At 43.2% G+C, this 21,410-nt stretch overlaps 1 long non-coding RNA gene across 2 annotated transcripts; it reads left to right on the forward strand.

The window, feature by feature from the left end:
• The first annotated feature begins 1,856 nt into the window (after positions 1-1,856).
• On the forward strand, positions 1,857-21,194 carry LOC128575985 (uncharacterized). 2 transcript variants are annotated; one of them, XR_008377210.1, is made up of 4 exons: positions 1,857-2,292; positions 3,516-5,034; positions 7,101-7,185; positions 20,952-21,194. It is a non-coding gene; the product is annotated as an uncharacterized LOC128575985 (long non-coding RNA). The 2 variants fall into 2 exon arrangements; XR_008377209.1 differs by lacking the exon at positions 1,857-2,292 and having other exon boundaries at positions 2,879-5,034.
• The last annotated feature ends 216 nt before the right edge of the window (positions 21,195-21,410 follow it).

Below are 21,410 nucleotides of genomic sequence, written 5' to 3' on the forward strand. Positions count from 1 at the left end.
CTGCAATCCCATTACTAGATATCTACCCAGAGGAAAAAAATATCATTTTATCAAAAGGACATTTGCACTACATTGTTTATCACAGTGCAATTTATAATCACCAAGATATGGAAACAGCCTAAATGCCCATTAACCCAGGAATGGATTAACAAACTGTGTTATATGTACACCATATAACTCATAAAAGATGGAGACTTTACATCTGTTGTATTTACTCATAAAAGATGGAGACTTTACATCTGTCGTATTAACCCGGATGGAGTTGAAACACATTCTTCTTAGCAAAATATCACAAGAATAGAAAAGCAGCTGGGTAGGGTGGCTCTCACCTGTAATCCTAGGAGGCTGAGGTGGGTGGACTGCCGAGCTAAAGAGTTTGAGACCAGCCTGAACAAGTGTGAGACTCAGTCTCTAAAAATAACCAGGTATTGTGGCAGGTGCCTGTGAGGCAAGAGGATTGCTTGAGCCCAAGATTTGAGGTTGCTGTGAGCTATGATGTCATCGCACTCTACCAAGGGCAACAAAGTGAGACTGTCCCTCTCTCTCTCTCACACACACACAGACAAGTGGAAAAGCAAATATCCAATGTACTCAATACTCAAATGAAGCCAATAGAAGATCTAATACACGCCCACACAAGAGAAAAAGTCAATTCAATTCAAGTTGAGGGGAGGAGGGAGGAGATTGGTGAGCTCCCACCTAATGGGCACAATGTAAGGGTGTATGGCACACCTTTTGGGTGCAGGACACAATCACTACAGGGACTCTACCTAAAAAACACAAACATTGTATCCTAGTTGTTTATACCCTTACATTAATATGAAATAATAATAATAATAATAAACGAACAGATTTTGAAGCCAGACAGACCCGGGAACACACCCTGCCCACCACCTGACTGGCAGTGTGAACTTGGGCTGGCAGCCTCCCTTCCCCAAACCTCTGTTGATGCCCTCAGGGTTGCTGAGTGGACTAGGGAAGGAAAGGACAAAAAGAAGTCTCAGAGGGTTCCAGCTTCCTTCTGCTAATTCCTCTTAAGCACATTTGTTGAACAGCAAAGCATTTACAGAAAGGTATTTCTGGTAGAGTGACCAACGATCCCTGTTTGCCCAGTCCTGGGGGATCCCAGGACATGACTTTTAGGGTCAAAACTGGTTAATCCTGGATAAACCAGGATGAGCTGATCACCCTAAGTTCTGGGTTGATGAAAGTGCTTGAGTTGTAAACCCACACACATCGCAGTCACACAGGCGCTACCTTGCTGAGTCCCGTTCCCCGGTGCAACTTGCCAGGGAATTGTTAACCTGCTTTTCAACTTCTTGATCTCGCAAATGCCTCTGGATGTCTTGACACTATAGGCTCCCTAACTTGTTAGGGTGTGGAGCTGCCCAGCCTAGTTTATTCTGAGGTCGTCATGACTTCCAAATCCTCCTTTCTTTTCTGTGAAACCTAAACCAAGCCCGACAAGCTCCAGGGAAAGAGGTAAAGAGAAACATGTTCAGTTCATTCAATCCATCACCTCTAACACATAGAAGTTGGGTGTAGGCCCCTGGTGGCTTGTGGTCAATGGGAGTGTGTGGCAAAAGTATCTTTACTGGGGACCAGAACTCCCTGGGGGTTAGAGCTTAGACAGAGGGAATCCTTCCCTGGGGGAGGTTGAGCGATCCCCTGAAACCCACCTTTCTGCCACTGTCCTTGGCTCATGGGTGGTCTCTTCTCCCTGGGTCCCCACGTGGTTTTGCCTCCCGTGTATTTGTATCTCAATCTCCTTTCCTGAGAAGTCCATCAGTCAGACTGGGCCAGGGTCCACCCTCGTGCCCTCATGTTAATTACCTCTTCGAAGTCCCTATTGTTAGATACAATCACATTCTTAGGACTTCATCGTATGAAATTTTGGGGAACGCAATTCAGCCCATTAGACAGTTAGACAATGCTGGTAGTGCAAAAGACACAAAATAAAAACAAAAAGCATTTTTTTCACCTTTAGCTTTCCACCCAAAGAACCACTATTAACAGATTCTTGGGGTTCTTTCCTCCACTCAATTGATATACCTAGACCAGCCCCTCCATCCCTCTGCATTAAAATCACATAGAGAAATGGGATTGTAAGTTTTGCATCTTGCTTTGGGCACTTGACAATACATCCTGGTTGTCTTTTCCCAGGGGCTGCAGAGCATCCCAGCGCAGACAGCTACCTCCCGGCGGATGAAGAGTCCACTCACTTCCAGTATTTTTACCATCACATACAAGGCTGCAGTGAACACTGTTGCATGTTTATCTGGGCAAACGTTTGTGAGTAAATCCATAAGATAAATCCCTCTCAGGTGGAATGCAGGGTCAAGGGGTCCTGGCAACCTTCATTTTAGTGGTTGTGTCAAATCTCCACCTTTGAAAATGGGCCCAGGTTACATTCTCACCAAGGGAGGATGAGAGACCTCATTCCGCTTCCTGAGAATAACCTCAACGTGCTTCTACAATAAACTTTCCCCCAATCTGATGGGGGTTAATCCATCTTTTTATTCATTTGTTTGTTTGTTTATTTATTTATGAGACAGAGTCTCACTTTATTGCCCTGGGTAGAGTGCCACGATGTCACAGCTCACAGCAACCTCAAACTCTTGGGTTCAACCTATCCTCCTGCCCTAGCCTCCCAAGTAGCTGGGACTACAGGTCCCTGCACAACACCTGGCTGTTTATTTTAGTGATGGGTCTTTCTCCTGCTCAGGCTCGTCTTAAACTCATGAGCTCAAGCAATCCACCCAGGCAAAGCACATTTCCCTACCCTTCGGGTACTCACAGCAGGAACGGGGAGTCCTCATGGTGCTACCATAGAGACAGAAGAGACAGAAGAAATCAGCACATCCCAGTGCACCTGGAGGCATCAGGGGTCAGCAGAAGTACCACAGAGAGTTCAAAATCATGTTTTTAAGAGGAATTAACATCCTCTTGCCTCAGCCTCCTGAGTAGGTGAGACTACAGGTGCCTGCCACAATGCCCAGCTATTTTTAGAGACGGGGTCTCACTCTGGCTCAGGCTGGTCTTGAACTCCTGATCTGCCCGTCTTGGCCTCCCAGAGACCAAGAATTACTTAAGCCCAAGGGTTTGGGCTGCTGGGAGTTATGATGCCATGGCACTCTACTGAGAGTGACAAAATAAGACTGTCTAAAAAAAAAAAAAGTTGAAGACTATAGCCAGGTACTGATTTTTCTATTACATCCTGGTAATTTGGATGTACTGGGTCATTTAAATATCTTTGAAATCAGCCTTTACGCATTTTAATGTATTTCAGAATTTCTCAGGTTTAAACTAAAGGGATTCTAATGTCTCTATATTTAATCCTCATTCAATTGTAGCCTGTTTTGTTTGGACTGCAAAACCAAAAGAGTTGGAATAGTTTAAAAGGCCAATAATAGAAGTTAGTGAAAACAACCCGGAAGTACAAGAGCAGAGAATTAATAAGAAACCACCTAAATATTCCATGTAGGGGAAGTCAAATTTTACTTCTACCCTTTTAGGGTTTTCTGGCTGGACCTGCAATTAATTCGACACAAGACAGATCAACAGGAGAGAATATAAATTCACTTGCCATGCGTTTTACATGGCCTGGGATCCTTCACGAGGAAATGAAGACCCAGAGGCGCAGTTTGCACTGAACACTTACGTACTCAGCTGGGCAAAGAGCAAAAGAGTTGTGAAAATGTACCAAGGCAAAGGGGCCTGGGCATGGAAGTTAGTTGGGTGGAGAAGTGACTAGGAAGCTAAAGGTGAGTTGAATAAGGTTCATTCCCACAGATTCCTGTTGGCCTCAACGTCCTATCCTTGATGATAAAAATTCTTCCTTTCTGATATCCAGTTTTCTCAGCACTATGTAATGAAGTGACCATTCTTTCTCTATTGAATTGTCTTAGCACTTTTGTGCTAAGGCCAATTGACCATAAATAAGAGGGCTTATTTTTTGACTCAAAATTCTAATTCATTGAATTATCTTTAAGATGGAAATGTCTATCCTTATTCCAGTGTCACACTGTCTTAATTTCTGTATCATTGTAAGTCTTAAAATATAGAAGTGAGATACCTCTCAAAAAAAAAAAAAAAAAAATTCTTCCTTTCTGGGATAGGAAGCACATCTTTCCAATGGAATGCTCACCTCCTTTTAAGCAAAAGAAGGAAGGTGAAAGTGTTTCTCTTGAAAGGCTGTTTTTCAAATGCCTTTAAACTCAAAATAGTCAACATGCCAGAGCTGCCTGTTGTACGGTGTTGTGTTCTGAATGCCTGCGCTCACAACTGTGGCTCGTGTGAGTGCGTTGCAGTAGATTCTAATATAGTATTCACTGTATGATGAAATGTTATAAAAAAAGTTTTATGTATACAGAGATGGTAATAATGATTGCCTTTGTGTCTATAATATGGGTATGCACAATTTCTGATTTATGTGTAGTTCAGAGAATACTGAATTGGAATTAAAAAAATATATTGTTAATGCACTCATTTTGTTTACAGTTATTTATTCTTTCTTTTTCTCTTTTATTTATTTATTTACTTATTTTTTGAGACAGAGTCTCACTCTGTCACCCTAAGTGCCGTGGTGTCATAGCTCATAGCAATGTCTTGAGCTCAAATGACCCTCTTGCCCCACCCTTCCTAGTAGCGGAGTTATTTATTTTATTGATTGACAGAGTTGTTTATTTTATCGATTGACATCTAAAACATTTGCAACCTTTATCTAGAACAATCAGCAGAAAGCATAAATAGCTAGCAGAAAATGAATTACAAATGAAAAGCAGATAGTACCAAAGTGAAGCAAGGCTAAAAACTCTAAAATCAGCCAGGTGTTTTCCTGTGGTCTGGGGACTTCTGGAACATCTCTGAGAGCCTTTCATGAGTTTCCAAAGCCAGAGCTATTATCCTATTAAGATCTTATTTGCCTCTGTCATTCTCTCTCCCTCAGGAATAAACAGGGGAATTTTCTAGAAGCTACAGTGGTATCATGACAGATTGAACACGGAAGCAGACAGGAGGAGCAACTCGCTTCCAGTAAGCCAGACACTGAGAAGATTTGCAAAAACGTTAAAATACGTCACTTTTCAAATGATGTTTGGTTTTGGAAAATAGTGGCATTTTTCATAAAACACTTTCTGCGAATATACTATGGGTTTGTTATTGTTTTAACATCACGATTTCTAATCTTCTCAGTTTTCATTTCTAACACAGTAAATATTTATAACCATAACTCATGGTAACAAAAGCTTTTGTGGGGGTTGGGGGCTTTCAAGGGTTCCTTCAGGCTAAATGTTTGAGAACACTGAGACAGGCAGTCAAGAGGCAGGGTCACGTCCCATCCAAGGGGTCTGGAGAGGACGGATAGGCCTGGCCTGGTCAGAGCTGCAGGCGGCCAAGAGCCCACTCTTCCTGGGCTTCGGAGACGTCTGGAGGGGGTGGGCAGTGAGGACTCCCACCTAAATTTCTGACTTGGGCATTTGGTGGCATTAGCAATCAAGACCAGCAGTTTTGGGGGGTGGACAGGGGATGTAGTTTTCAGGCAGGTGAGGGCTGATGTCTGTGTGGGTTCCTTGTCACCACCTAGGATGCAGAAAATTGGCCCCCAAGCAAATTTGGGATACATAACAAAATACTTATTCATGGCAACGCATAATCCTTAAAAAAAAAAAATAGAGGCTAGCAGCGGTTCAGTGGATGGGCAGACTGGCGGGGGGCAGTTCTCAGCCTCTCGGAGTCCCCCTTCCCTTTCGTATAAAGCAGGGATTGAAAGCAGCCCTCCCTCCGTGGACTCGCGCGAATCCAGCAGCAGAGCCGCACAGCGCCCCCTCCGCTGCGGCTTAGCCCGCAGCTCCAGCTTCCTGCCCTTTTCTTTGAAGGCGGCCACCTCCGTGTCCCAATGCCTTTCTCATTCTTTCCGAATTCACGGTCTCCCCCGCCCTGCCACCCCACCCCAGGGCAGACTTAGTCACCCACTTTGCAGCAGCTGGGGCCTGGTTACTCACCGTCTTGCCTAATCGCACGCACCTGGGGAAGCAGGGACCGAGGGCGCGGAGGGCCGCGCTCAGCCAAGGCGCCCCGAGGCCAGAGGCCGGCCCGCCCTGCCCCTCCCGCCGCCTGCGCTCCCGCCCCACCGCCTGATGTCGCCCCATGCGCGCGGGGCCAATCAGCGGCGCGGCCGCCCTCGCCAGGTAACCGGCTGGCACCTGTGCCCGAGAGAGCGGGGCGGGGACACGCGCGCGCGCCGCGGGCGCCACCCCCGCTCCCCGCACCCCGCACCGGGCCTGGAGAGGCACCAACTCTTCCCACAGCCTTGCCACGGTCCAGCCCTTCCCCTTCCAACTGAGGGCCTCCTGCCCTTAAAAAGAGGGTACCTTAATTCCTAAGGAGGGATGGGGGAGGGAGAAGGCCTTGTTTTCAAGGGTTGGCCTTGAACCAGCTTTTTAGTTTATTCTTTTCTTAAGACCCAAACTGGCTTTTTCCGTTTCGCGGGCACAGAAGTCACAGGGATGCAACCACAGAGAATAGGAAACGGAGGGCGGCGTCCTGGCCAACATCCCAACCGGGCAATTGCCAGGCCCCCCCCCCCACGCACATATGCTACGAGTTTCCTTTTTGAGCCCCCTCTTCTAAGATGCACGTTTTGGAGTAAGGCGTGACGCCTCTGTTAAATAGCTCTAATAATTAGCTGACATCGATATTAATTGCGTATAACATGGCTGGCATACAGCTAAAATGCTTTCCTGTTATCTTATTCACTCTCTCCTGGGAGGTTGGCATCATTGCCCCTAATTTGCACATGAGGAAACTGAGGTCCAGAACAGTGGTTTACACAAGCAAGAGACAGCCAGGAAGCAAACCTCCGGGTGTAACCACCTGCATTCTCATCTCTTAACCCGTAAGGTAGTAGTTGGTAATCAACTGAGAGGCCGAATAGGATGCTCCAGTTTCCTGGAAAGAGGGCAGGAAGCAGGATGAGGGACAGTACCCCTGTGGTGGTGACTGTCCTGCCAACTTTTCCTCCATGTCCCCTTGTCTGAAAATCCCTTGATTTGTTTATTCATTCATTCAACAAAAAGATACTAAACCAAGCCTATCCTCAGGCAGCCCAATGGTCAGACTGAAAGCTTTGCCGTCATGGATCTGACATCCTGCTGGAACGAGGAAGACGGACAGTGATCAATAAAAGTAAGAAAATCATTCAGTTATGTAGTAGAGTAAGAGCTGGGAGGAAAAGCAGAGCCTAAGATGTGGAAGCTGAGCGTGTAGGGGAGATAGAAGCAGACTGTGATTTTAAATAGAGGTTTTCAGGTCTGATTTCTTGAGACACCCAGGGAATGAGCTTGCTGATGTCTTGCAAAAGAGTTTTTCAGGTACAGGGAGCAGCAGGTACAGCGCCTCTGAGGCTGAAGTGTAGCTGGAGGCTAGTCAAGTTGGGTGAAGGGGAAAGAATGGCAGGATATGAGGCCAGGAGGGAGTGGAGGGCAGGTCATGACCTGTAGCAGCTTACAGGTCAGCTGTAAGCTGACCACAAAGAATGTTTTTCACTCTGGGCTCCCAGGGAGGCCATCGGAGGGGTACCATTACTAGACTTTCATTTTAACAGAATCGCTCTACTGGAATGCTGAGAATAGGGTGCAGGGCATTATGGGAGGAACAGACGACCAGGTAAGGGGCATTCCCAGCAATCTAGCTGAGAGATGATGGTGGCAGGGACCACGGTGTGACCAGTGATGGAGGACTTGGATTTGAGGACTGTTCTGCAGCTGGAGTTGATCAGACTTAGTGATTAGCCACTGCCACTTCACATGGGAGTCATAGGTCTAGAATCATGAAGTCAAGATTTCTCTAGTTCCAAGGACTTATCATCAGATAAGAAACGTAGGTCCTAGAGAGGGGAAGTAACTTCTGAAAGGTCTTGTGGGGAATCAGAGAGGCAGGACTAGGTTACAGAAGCTCTGATTTTTAGACTGGTGCTCTTTCCCTTACTTGCACTCAAAAAGCTTGAGCCCTAGGCAAATGGCACCTCCAGAAACAGACTTCAACTTGAGAGTCTAATTGCTTAAGAGTGGGTATGCAATAGGTTGTTTTGAAACAGATACTATCATATTCTATTGGTAGTGGAAAATTGCTATGACCTATTCAGAAGGCAATTTGGCAATAGCCCAGCAAAGCCATTTCTAGATATGTGCCCTAAAATAAACACGGACATGTGGGAACTGGTATCTATACAAAAGGAGCTATTGCAGCAGTGTTTGTAACAGCAAACTCTGGAAACTACCAAAAAGAACATTAATAGGGAAGTGGCAAGATAAATCAAAGTTAGCTATCTGAGGTCTGCAATTGTGAAAAGGCAGGCAGGAGATCTTAGGTGCTGACCTGAAATTGAGTCCCAAGGGAAAAGGCAAACTAATCCTAGCACTCTGGGAGGTCGAGGCAGGAGGATCACTTGAGTTCAGGAGTCAGAGACCAGCCTAAGCAAAGCCAGACCCCATCTCTACTGAAAACAGAAAAATTAGCCAGGTCTGGTGGTGGGTACCTATAATTCCAGCCATGTGGGAAACTGAGGCAAGAGGATCACTTAAGCCCAGGAGTCTGAGGTTGCTGTGAGGTATGATGACACCATAGCACTCTATGGAGGGCGACAGAGGGAGACTCTGTCTCAAAAAAGGACAAAAAGAAAGAAAAAAAGGCAAAATACCATACAGCATGTGTACAAGACGGTCTTGTTTGTATAAGAAAAAAATATATGTCTCTATATAAATATTTTTGTATATACATGATATATTTCTATCAGGATACACAAAAAATTGATATCAGTAACTGTTTTGAGAACTAGGGAGGGAGGTTTATCATTTTCCTTCATACACATTGTATTTTTTCAGTTTTTTTCATATTCGTACATTACCCTTTTAATTCAGAATTAGTTCACAAAATCCATCCCTATAAGTTAAATACTAAATATTGCAAGAAAATTTGGGCGAAGATGTCTTGCTACCCCCTTTCTTGCATTTGCTGGTGTTGAGTAAAGCTACCATCCCTGGGTGGCGCCTATGGCTCAAAGGGGTAGGGTGCTGGCCCCATAGGGTGCTGACCCGGAGGTGGCGGGTTCAAATCCAGCCCCAGCCAAAGACTGCAAAAAAAAAAAAAGCTACCATCCCTAAGGAAGGAAATCTGTCTGTAACAGAATTCCACTTCGGGGAAGTGGAATGCAAGTTCACCCATTTGACTGTCACTTGCATGTTCATTCCTGCTGGTGACAAATTGAGAAATGACTCCACCACTAGGTGTCTTTGACAGGGCAGACTTCGGGAAATATGAAAATGAGCCTCCACCTGTTATCTCCCTCCTGGTTCCTTCAGGGCTGGGCCCCAGGCTTTTGCAAATGTGAAGCACCCACTTCTCATTGTGGGCGAGGCAGCCAGGCCTAATGAAATGAGTTGGAATCTGGGGGGCTAGGGGGCTGGAGGGGGTGGAAGTGTTGAGGGGGTGGGGGACGCTGGCAGGTCCATTTTTCATCCCCTTCCTGCGTCGTCACTACATGGTTGTCTTCTGGGGCCCACAGCTTTGCTAACCATTCCCCTCTCAAGTTGGCATTGAAACTTCCTGAAACTTAGCATCACTGCAAGATGACAGACTCATAGTGGACTTCTTGCTACGATGACTCACAAAGGACACCTATGAAGTTGTGGGAGGCAGAGTAATACCCCCCCACTCCCGGTTGTTCCCCACCGATGGCCGTGTTCTAATTCCTAGAGCCTGTGTGTGCTATCTTCTATGGCAAAAATACTCCAGATTAAGGTGAGAAACTTGAAATGGGTTTTTATAGTTTCCTAAATAGCTAGCTGGGCCCAACCTATCACATGAACCCTTTGTTAACTAAGAAAAAAATTAATGAGGTTTACACTTTGAAAAAAGGAGAGCTTTATTTCTCATAAAGGGTAGCAGCCTTTGGGGTGGCCATTACAGCAGACTGGAATGCCCCTGGCCAGAGCCAACCAGGCATACGTTCTTCAAAAGACAGACCACAGGGGACAAGGTTTTATACTGAGAGGGGTGGTCAATTATACATATTTAATTTTTTTCTTTTTGTTTTTGAGAACAGTCTTACTTTTTCACCCTTTGTAGAGTGCTGTGGCATCGCATCACAGCTCACAGCAACCTCCAGCTCTTACACTTAGGTGACTCTCTTGCCTCAGCTTCCTGAGTTGCTGGGATTACAGGTACTCACAACGCCCAGCTATTTTTTGTTGCAGTTATCGCTGCTGTTTTAGCTGGCAGGGGCCGGGTTTGAACCCACCACCCTGGGTTTATGGGGCCGGCGCCCTTCCCACTGAGCCACAGGCGCCGCCCTCAAATATACATATTTAACAAGCTCTAGAAGGATCATGAATATTCATGATGGAAAAATCACACATTTGTAATTGTGCTTTATGTCATGGCTGGGAACTCAGTTTGAAGGCGTTTCTGGGGTCCCCTTGGCCTAGAGGGTCCGTTCAGTTAGCAGAGGGCTCAGGATTTTATTTTTAGTTCATGCCTTAAATGGGGAGACTCTTTCCCAGCTGTAGACAGAGGGCAATGTGAAGAAGGGTCAGAAAGAGGCAGTGATGGCGGCTTTGAAGGCAAAGGGACACAGGTGAGGAATGTGAGTGGTCTCCAGAACATGCAAAGTCAAGCAAGCAGATGGTCCTCTGGAACTTCCTGAACAGAACGCAGCCTTGCCCGCATCATGTCTTTGGCTCAGTGAGACCTGTGTAGGAGCGACTTCTAACCTCCAGAGCTGTAACACAATAAGAACGTGTTATTGTTGTAGCCACTAATTTTGTGATAATAGGTTACAGCAACCTAAAATGTAAATACCGGGGGCAAAGTGTTTGATATGAATCTAAGATCATCAGAAATTCAGGGGCTAAAGAAATAATTTAAGTGACACCGAGAAAAAACAACTAAGAAAGTAGCATGACATCTATGGTGCATCTTAGAAGGGGTACAGGCGATTGCACTAATGTACACAGCTATGATTTAACAATAAAAAAAAAAGAAAGTAGCGTGTTCTTGAAGACAACCGTGCTACATGATTCACACACCCATGTTAAGGACAAAAAAGGCAAGTGAGAAAAAAATTAATGGCTTAAAACAGATGAAGGAGATGTAACCAAAAGCAGTGTGTGATACTTGATTAGATCCTGACAATAAAATAGCCCGAAGAAGACATGTTTAGGACAAATGGAGCAAATCATATATAGTCCATGATTATATTGTAGATTTACTTTTAATGTTGTCAGGTATGACCACGTGGTTAGTAAGAGAATGTAATTATCTCTGGGAAATATTTGCAGGAGTACTTCTGGGTAAAGTATCATAGTGCCTGCAGCCTATGAAAAAAGAAAGAGGGAGAAATAGTAAAGAAAGAAAAAGGAATGAAGTACACGGAGCAAGGGTTGACTTTCCAGTTGGGCTGGAGAACTTCCGGGGAGCTCATCAGATGTACAGTCTTTCAGTTTTTCTTGTATTCAACTTGCCCAGGAAAAGGAAAAGCCTTTGTTGTTCCCATCAGAAACTTTCTGAGAAACTGATTTAAATGAATATGAAGCTGTTGAGAATTTCAATAGATAATTGACTCTTCACACCCCACGGCCCTTCTAAACTTGCTCATGAAAACACTTCACTGCTGTGTCCTCCAATAAAAGGCGATTGTGTCATGATCTTTACCCAGTCCTAACCACGCCTGTGCTTCCAAATACCCTCCTTAAAACAAACGCCCAAATCCCATAAATAGCCACTCTGGGACTCTGCTAAGACTGTCAGGGCGACAGTAACTTCAGATTGGCTGACCAGCTGGTTGTTGCAGTGGTATTTTCAGGAAAGAAGCACTTGAGACTAAAATCAAATAACTCACCCTGGCTGTGGGCTCTGAGAGTTTGTTTGGAGTGTGAATGTGTGTTCGCGTGCACCTGCCTGCTGGCAGGGGCGTGTGTAGAAGTGACCTCTAAGTAGAGTCTTTCCCGAGCCAGGTGGGCTAAACATCCTTTTTACCTGCGTTTTCCGGAACTGCCCTCCCCCTGGATCCCTTTTCTTGGGCCATCACTGAAGTTTGAAAACTGTTATAATTTCTGTCATTGAAAAGGCCTCCTGGTACACTGGGCAGGCTTGAAAGCACCACTGAGTTCCTGCTCTGTCACTTACTAAATGCGGTGGCTTAGGGGACATCATTTAATGTTTGAGTTTCATCTTTAAAATGTGAATAACCTGGGAATTAGTCAGGGTTCTTAAAGCCAAAAACAAAAACAGAACCAACAGGATGTGGAAAGAGAGAGAGAAATTTTAAGGAATTGGTTCACATAATTGCAGAGGTTTGGCAGGTCCAAAATTTTCAGGGGGAACCAGCAAGCTAGAATTCCAGGGAAAGAGTTATGGTTCTGGTGTATAGCAGCCTGCCAGCATAATTCCCTCTCCCTACAGGAGTATCAGTCTTTTCCTTAAGGCCTTCACCTGGTTGGATAAGGCCCACAATGCGGTGGAAGGTAATCTACTTTATTCAAACTCTGACTTAAATATTAATCTCATCTAAAATGCCGCCTTCAGAGACACACCTTGAATGATGCTTTAACAAATATCTAGATACCACGCCCTTGCCAAATGGACCCTTAAAATGAAATATCACATGTGGGGAGTGGGCTGTGGGTGGCAAGGCCCCCACAGCCTGGGAAATGCTCAAGAAACAACCCCCGGCGGAGCAAGATGGCAGCCGAGTAACAGCTTCCTTGCATCTGGGCACCGTGAGTCTGGGGAGATAGGACTCCAGGCGTCTCTGGCTGGTGGGAACTGCCTATCATCACTCCTATGAGGATACAGGGAGTCAGCGAGAGACTTCTGGACCCCAAGAGGAGGACTAAATCCGTGGAAAACCGGCAAGTGGTCGCGTGTGTTCAATCCGTCTAAACCCGCCCACAACTGTAAGTTCAGTAGCAGCGAGACTGCAAACCAGAAAGGCCTTACCTGTGAACTGTTTTGATGTCCTTGGACTTGGCACTGAGTTGAACTGCCTTGGGGAAGGCCTGAGCGGGAGTGCGAGAACTTTGGCCGTTGTCTAGGGCCCCAGTCTGAGCCGCTGAGCCAGACGGAGCTAATAGTGTTTGGCGGTGGGTCACACAGATCCATTGTCAGCGATCTGCCCCGGCAAGCTCCGCCCTCAGGGTCGCAGAGCTAGAAACGGGTGGGAGCTGGTAACCCAGCAACCAAGTAGCCTAAGGGTGGGGTCTGAGCCGCCTTGCAGCCCTAACCCTCAGGGGCAGAGTGAGACCGGTTTTGGCACACTGAGTAAGTGGATAGCCACTTCAGCAGCGATTCCAGCGAGAAAGCTGGGAAAGCTTCTGCTCAGCAAGTTTACAAGTTCGAAGTGCCTTTTAAGTAGGCTGAAGAGAGATTCAGGGTGTCTACCTGCTGGGGTTTGAGTAATCAGCAGCCTCCAGTCGTATCTGAACTGTGACTAACATCTCATACCCCAGAAGACCACGTGTTGCCCAGACAATATTCAATAACATATACAAACTGCTTTGTTTTTGGTTGTGTATTTTTTTCTTTCTTTTTTTGCTTGGTTGTTTTTTTTGTTTGTTTATTTTGACGTTGCTGATATTCTTTTGTTTTTTTAATTTCAATCTTTTCCACACAGATCCCTTTTTCTTTCTCAATTTTCCTAGTTTAACTATAATTTCCCATTGCTGCTTTTTTTAATAACTTCAACTTCATTTTTGCTAGTGTTTCTACCGATATAATTTGGTTTTTCACCCAATTTTATCCCTGTAAAGTTTTCTGTTTGCTTCTTTTGGTTTGATTTATAGCATTTTTGTCTTTCCTCTCTACTTGGTGGAGGTGGGGTACTGTGTCTGATCAGGTTAGCAAAGAGCTGCTGACCTCAAGGGAACCACGCAACTGGGCACCCCCAGAAGGTGGGGTTTTTTAAGGTTGTGTCAAAGTACCCTACTGTACACCTATATTGCCCTGTCTCCCTCTTTCTGTGCCTCTCTTCTTTTTGTCAATATTCCTTATACCCACCCCCTCTCCTTTCTCTATCTTTCTTTTTTTCTTATCACTCGGTCCTCCTTTCTTTCATCCCCTGTTTTTTTGCTCTTCAACCTTCTCACACTTCTGGTCCTGTAACCTTTAGTCCACAGGCACAAGAACTTAAAGAGCAAGAGGAAGTGAAAGGAAAATTAGGGCAAGCAAACAGATAAAAGAAATCACTCATGAGGAAGAATCAGCAGAAAACTCCAGGCAACATGAAGAACCAGTCTAGAACAACCCCACCAAGGGACCATGAGGTAGCTACTGCAGATGATTCCACCAGTATAGAAATGTTAGGAATGACAGAAAGGGAATTTAGAATACACATGTTGAAAACAATGAAAGAAATGATGGAAACAATGAAGGAAATTGCTAATAAAGTGGAAAATAACCAAAAGGAAATCCAAAAACAGAATCAAATAAGAGATGAACGATATGAAGAATATAAAAAGGATATAGCAGAGCTGAAGGAACTGAAACAGTCAATTAGGGAACTTAAAGATGCAATGGAAAGTATCAGCAACAGGTTAGACCATGCAGAAGAAAGAATTTCAGAGGTAGAAGACAAAGTTCTTGAGATAACTCAGACAGTAAAAGAGGCAGAAAAGAAGAGAGAGAAAGCAGAACGTTCACTGTCAGAATTATGGGACTTTATGAAGCGTTCCAACATACGAGTTATAGGAATTCCAGAAGGGGAAGAAGAATGCCCCAGAGGAATGGAAGCCATACTAGAGAATATTATAAAAGAAAATTTCCCAAACATCACCAAAGATTCTGACACACTGCTTTCAGAAGGATATCGGACCCCGGGTCGCCTCAACTCTAACCGAGCTTCTCCAAGACACATTGTGATGAACCTGTCCAAAGTCAAGACAAAAGAAAAGATTCTGCAAGCTGCCAGGAGTAAGCGCCAGTTGACCTACAGGGGCAAATCCATCAGAGTTACCACAGACTTCTCTAATGAAACTTTCCAAGCAAGAAGACAATGGTCATCTACCTTTAATCTACTTAAACAGAACAATTTTCAGCCCAGAATTCTGTACCCTGCTAAGCTAAGCTTCAAAATTGACGGAGAAATCAAATCATTTACGGATATACAAACATTGAGGAAATTCGCCACAACAAGACCAGCTCTACAGGAAATACTTCAACCTGTTCTGCACACTGACCACCACAATGGATCAGCAGCAAAGTAAGAACTCAGAAACCAAAGGACAGAACCTAACCTCCACACTGATGCAAAAGATAAAACTAAGCAATGGACTCTCACCAAATAAGACGAATAGAATACTACCACACTTATCCATTATCTCAATAAATGTTAATGGCTTGAATTCCCCACTGAAGAGACATAGATTGGCTGACTGGATTAAAAAACACAAGCCATCCATTTGCTGTCTGCAAGAAACACACCTGGCTTCAAAAGACAAATTAAAGCTCCGAGTCAAGGGTTGGAAGACAATTTTTCAGGCAAATGGAATTCAGAAGAAAAGAGGAGTTGCAATCTTATTTTCAGATACATGTGGATTTAAAGCAACTAAAGTCAAAAAAGACAAAGATGGTCACTTTATATTGGTCAAGGGAAAACTACAACAAGAAGACATTTCAATTCTAAATATTTATGCACCCAATTTAAATGCTCCCAGATTCTTGAAGCAGACCTTACTCAGTCTGAGCAATATGATATCTGATAATACCATCATAACAGGGGACTTTAACACACCTCTTACAGAGCTGGACAGATCCTCTAAACAGAAATTAAACAAAGATGTAAGAGATTTAAATGAGACCCTAGACCAACTATGCTTGATAGACGTATATAGAACACTCCACCCCAAAGATAAAGAATATACATTCTTCTCATCACCCCATGGAACATTCTCCAAAATTGATCATATCCTGGGACACAAAACAAATATCAACAGAATCAAAAGAATTGAAATTTTACCTTGTATCTTTTCAGACCATAAGGCACTAAAGATGGAACTCAACTCTAACAAAAATGCTCAACCCCACCCAAAGGCATGAAAATTAAACAATCTTCTGTTGAATAACAGATGGGTGAAGGAAGAAATAAAACAGGAAATCATTAACTTCCTTGAGCATAACAACAATGAAGACACAAGCTACCAAAACCTGTGGGATACTGCAAAAGCAGTTTTGAGAGGAAAATTCATCGCTTTAGATGCCTACATTCGAAAAACAGAAAGAGAGCACATCAACAATCTCACAAGAGATCTTATGGAATTGGAAAAAGAAGAACAATCTAAGCCTAAACCCAGTAGAAGAAAAGAAATATCCAAAATCAAATCAGAGATCAATGAAATTGAAAACAAAAGAATCATTCAGAAAATTAATGAAACAAGGAGTTGGTTTTTTGAAAAAATAAATAAAATAGATAAACCATTGGCCAGACTAACTAGAAATAGAAAAGTAAAATCTCTAATAACCTCAATCAGAAACGATAAAGGGGAAATAACAACTGATCCCACAGAGATACAAGAGATCATCTCTGAATACTACCAGAAACTCTATGCCCAGAAATTTGACAATGTGAAGGAAATGGATCAATATTTGGAATCACACCCTCTCCCTAGACTTAGCCAGGAAGAAATAGACCTCCTGAACAGACCAATTTCAAGCACTGAGATCAAAGAAACAATAAAAAAGCTTCCAACTAAAAAATGCCCTGGTCCAGATGGCTTCACTCCAGAATTCTATCAAACCTTCAAGGAAGAGCTTATTCCTGTACTGCAGAAATTATTCCAAAAAATTGAGGAAGAAGGAATCTTCCCCAACACATTCTATGAAGCAAACATCACCCTGATACCAAAACCAGGAAAAGACCCAAGCAAAAAGGAGAACTTCAGACCAATCTCACTCATGAATATAGATGGAAAAATTCTCAACAAAATCCTAGCCAATAGATTACAGCTTATCATCAAAAAAGTCATTCATCATGATCAAGTAGGCTTCATCCCAGGGATGCAAGGCTGGTTTAACATACGCAAGTCCATAAACGTTATCCACCATATTAACAGAGGCAAAAATAAAGATCACATGATCCTCTCAATAGATGCAGAAAAAGCATTTGATAAAATCCAGCATCCTTTTCTAATTAGAACACTGAAGAGTATAGGCATAGGTGGCACATTTCTAAAACTGATTGAAGCTATCTATGACAAACCCACAGCCAATATTTTACTGAATGGAGTAAAACTGAAAGCTTTTCCTCTTAGAACTGGAACCAGACAAGGTTGTCCTCTGTCACCTTTACTATTCAACATAGTGCTGGAAGTTCTAGCCAATACAATTAGGCAAGACAAGGAAATAAAGGGAATCCAAATGGGAGCAGAGGAGGTCAAACTCTCCCTCTTTGCTGACGACATGATCTTATACTTAGAGAACCCCAAAGACTCAACCACAAGACTCCTAGAAGTCATCAGAAAATACAGTAATGTTTCAGGATATAAAATCAATGTCCACAAGTCAGTAGCCTTTGTATACACCAATAACAGTCAAGATGAGAAGCTAATTAAGGACACAACTCCCTTCACCATAGTTTCAAAGAAAATGAAATACCTAGGAATATACCTAACGAAGGAGGTGAAGGACCTCTATAAAGAAAACTATGAAATCCTCAGAAAGGAAATAGCAGAGGATATTAACAAATGGAAGAACATACCATGCTCATGGATGGGAAGAATCAACATTGTTAAAATGTCTATACTTCCCAAAGCAATCTACCTATTCAATGCCATTCCTATCAAAGTACCTACATCGTACTTTCAAGATTTGGAAAAAATGATTCTGCGTTTTGTATGGAACCGGAAAAAACCCCGTATAGCTAAGGCAGTTCTTAGTAACAAAAATAAAGCTGGGGGCATCAGCATACCAGATTTTAGTCTGTACTACAAAGCCATAGTGCTCAAGACAGCATGGTACTGGCACAAAAACAGAGACATAGACACTTGGAATCGAATTGAACACCAAGAAATGAAACTAACATCTTACAACCACCTAATCTTTGATAAACCAAACAAGAACTTACCTTGGGGGAAAGACTCCCTATTCAATAAATGGTGTTGGGAGAACTGGATGTCTACATGTAAAAGACTGAAACTGGACCCACACCTTTCCCCACTCACAAAAATTGATTCAAGATGGATAAAGGACTTAAATTTAAGGCATGAAACAATAAAAATCCTCAAAGAAAGCATAGGAAAAACACTGGAAGATATTGGCCTGGGGGAAGACTTCATGAAGAAGACTGCCATGACAATGGCAACAACAACAAAAATAAACAAATGGGACTTCATTAAACTGAAAAGCTTCTGTACAGCTAAGGAGACAATAACCAAAGCAAAGAGACAACCTACACAATGGGAAAGGATATTTGCATATTTTCAATCAGACAAAAGCTTGATAACCAGGATCTATAGAGAACTCAAATTAATCCACATGAAAACAGCCAACAATCCCTTATATCAATGGGCAAGAGACATGAATAGAACTTTCTCTAAAGACGACAGACGAATGGCTAACAAACACATGAAAAAATGTTCATCATCTCTATATATTAGAGAAATGCAAATCAAAACAACCCTGAGATATCATCTAACCCCAGTGAGAATGGCCCACATCACAAAATCTCAAAACTGCAGATGCTGGCGTGGATGTGGAGAGAAGGGAACACTTTTACACTGCTGGTGGGACTGCAAACTAGTACAACCTTTCTGGAAGGAAGTATGGAGAAACCTCAAAGCACTCAACCTAGACCTCCCATTCGATCCTGCAATCCCATTACTGGGCATCTACCCAGAAGGAAAAAAATCCTTTTATCATAAGGACACTTGTACTAGACTGTTTATTGCAGCTCAATTTACCATTGCCAAAATGTGGAAACAGCCTAAATGCCCACCAACCCAGGAATGGATTAACAAGCTGTGGTATATGTATACCATGGAATACTATTCAGCCATTAAAAAAAATGGAGACTTTACATCCTTCGTATTAACCTGGATGGAAGTGGAAGACATTATTCTTAGTAAAGCATCACAAGAATGGAGAAGCATGAATCCTATGTACTCAATCTTGATATGAGGACAATTAATGACAATTAAGGTTATGGGGGGGGGAGCAGAAAGAGGGATGGCGGGAGGAGGGTGGGGCCTTAGTGTGTGTCACATTTTATGGGGGAAGACATGATTGCAAGAGGGACTTTACCTAACAATTGCAATCAGTGTAACTGGCTTATTGTACCCTCAATGAATCCCCAACAATAAAAAAAAAATAAAAAAAAAAAGAAAAAAAACTGTTCATATATTTTCAACAAACAATTGTGGATGCTGCCAACCATAAATTAGTACTTCTACATGAAAATATATGTCTGTTTTAGGAACACTAAAAAAAAAAAAAAAAAAAAAAAGAAACAACCCCCAACCACTTCTCCTCCTTTTTTTTTTTGAGACAGAGCCTCAAGCTGTTGCCCTGGGTAGAGTGTAGTGGCATCACAGCTCACAGCAACCTCCAACTCCTGGGCTCAAACGATTTCTCCTGCCTCTGCTTCCCAAGTAGCTGGGACTACAGGCACCTGCCACAACACCCAGCTATTTTTTGGCTGCAGCCATCGTTTGGCGGGCCCGGGCTCCACGCGAACCCACCAGCTCAGGTGTATGTGGCTGGTGCCTTAGCTGAGGCATAGGCGCTAAGCCCCCTTCTCCTCCTTCAACAACATTCTTTTCACCTGCCAAAAGTCACAGAGCCCATGCGTACTTTTCTTATTATCAGCAAGCACACAGTTCTTCCTCTTTAAGTATGATCTCTACCCCATGTGTTAAGATATGTGAAACTTTAGGGTGGCACCTGTGGCTCAAAGGAGTAGGGGGCCAGTCCCATGTACCAAAGGTGGCGGCTTCAAACCCGGACCCGGCCAAAAACTGCAAAATAAAAAATGATATCCACAACTTTGTTAAGACACTATATAAATAAAGCTGTTTCCACGGGTCAGGTGCTGGCTGCAGCCATCAGCTGTGTCAGTCCTCCCAACGCCATCGTATCTCTAATCTCCTGGCTTTCTTTGCTTTCTTTATCCATTTCCCACCGTTTCCAAGCAGGTCAACTCTCCCTCCTCACTCCAGGTTGTGAGAATCACGCAATAGCAGACTTTATTTTTAATAGCAAGAATAATGAGAACGCCAACCTGATCTTGTGTTGTTTTTCCCAGTCACAAATATGACCATCTTCTCCTTTTCTAAAGCGATTGACTATCAGTTTCTGTTGCTGTGCTTCTTACATTGACTCAATTTTGAATTTAAATTTGTTTTAAAAGGAAGGTTTGTTTCTTTTTTTTTTTTTTTTTTTTTTTTGTGGGTTTTGGCCAGGGCTGGGTTTGAACCTGCTACCTCCAGCATATGGGACCAGTGCCCTACCACTTTGAGCCACAGGCGCCGCCCAAAAGGAAGGTTTGTTTCATTTTATTTTTATGTTAAAATAAAAGCTAGTATCATTTATACATATATGGAAAATAATAATAAAAATCAGTAAGGTGGGAAAATGTTCATGTTATTAAATCTGGCTGGAAACCGCTGCCTTTTCTGGGCCCTGACCCTAAGTAAGTATTGCTTTCTCTTTGTAGAAAGAAAGGAGGGACAGAAGAAAGAAGGAAAGTAGAAGAGAAAAGAAAAATGATGAGCATAGGGAAAAAAGGATACATTATAGTAGCAAACTAAAATCCTCTCTGATATAATAAGAAAGAATGAGAAAAAAAATTAAAAAAATAGCTTTTTTTAAACACAAGAATCGCTATTACGCTATTTCTAGGAATGATCTAAAATCATTATGTGTACCATCAAAAACTGACTCTTGTGGATAAATATTTTACTTCTTAGAAAACATAAACCCCCAAGGGGATCTGCTTTTGAAGACAGAAGTGATGAAAGCTAAAAAGAGAGGGACTGATGACCTTGTATCATCATCATCAGATGGAGTTTGAGGATAAAATCTACACGCTCTTCAAAGTAAACCTGTTTGTCCTACTTGTCCTGAAATCCTCCTAGTAAAATCTACTTTGAACATTATGAAATGAGTTTTCTATGAAAGTAAAAAGGTTCTGAGTGTTGCTTCAAAGTTACTACTTGGCACAAACAAAATCAACAGACTTCCAACCTATGGATTATAAATGTGATTTTGTTCAACAAACGGTGATTGACCTCTGCTGGGCCAGGGACGGGCATAGGTCCTGGGAATGCAGACAGGAAGCAGACCCGCTCCCTCCCTTTGTGGAACTCACAGTAGTAGAAGCCATGTGGTGGGTGGATGTTGCGTCCACAGAACAGAAGCATTTTCAC

Source organism: Nycticebus coucang, chromosome 23, assembly GCF_027406575.1.
Source record: "Nycticebus coucang isolate mNycCou1 chromosome 23, mNycCou1.pri, whole genome shotgun sequence".
Classification (NCBI taxonomy): Eukaryota; Metazoa; Chordata; class Mammalia; order Primates; family Lorisidae; genus Nycticebus; species Nycticebus coucang.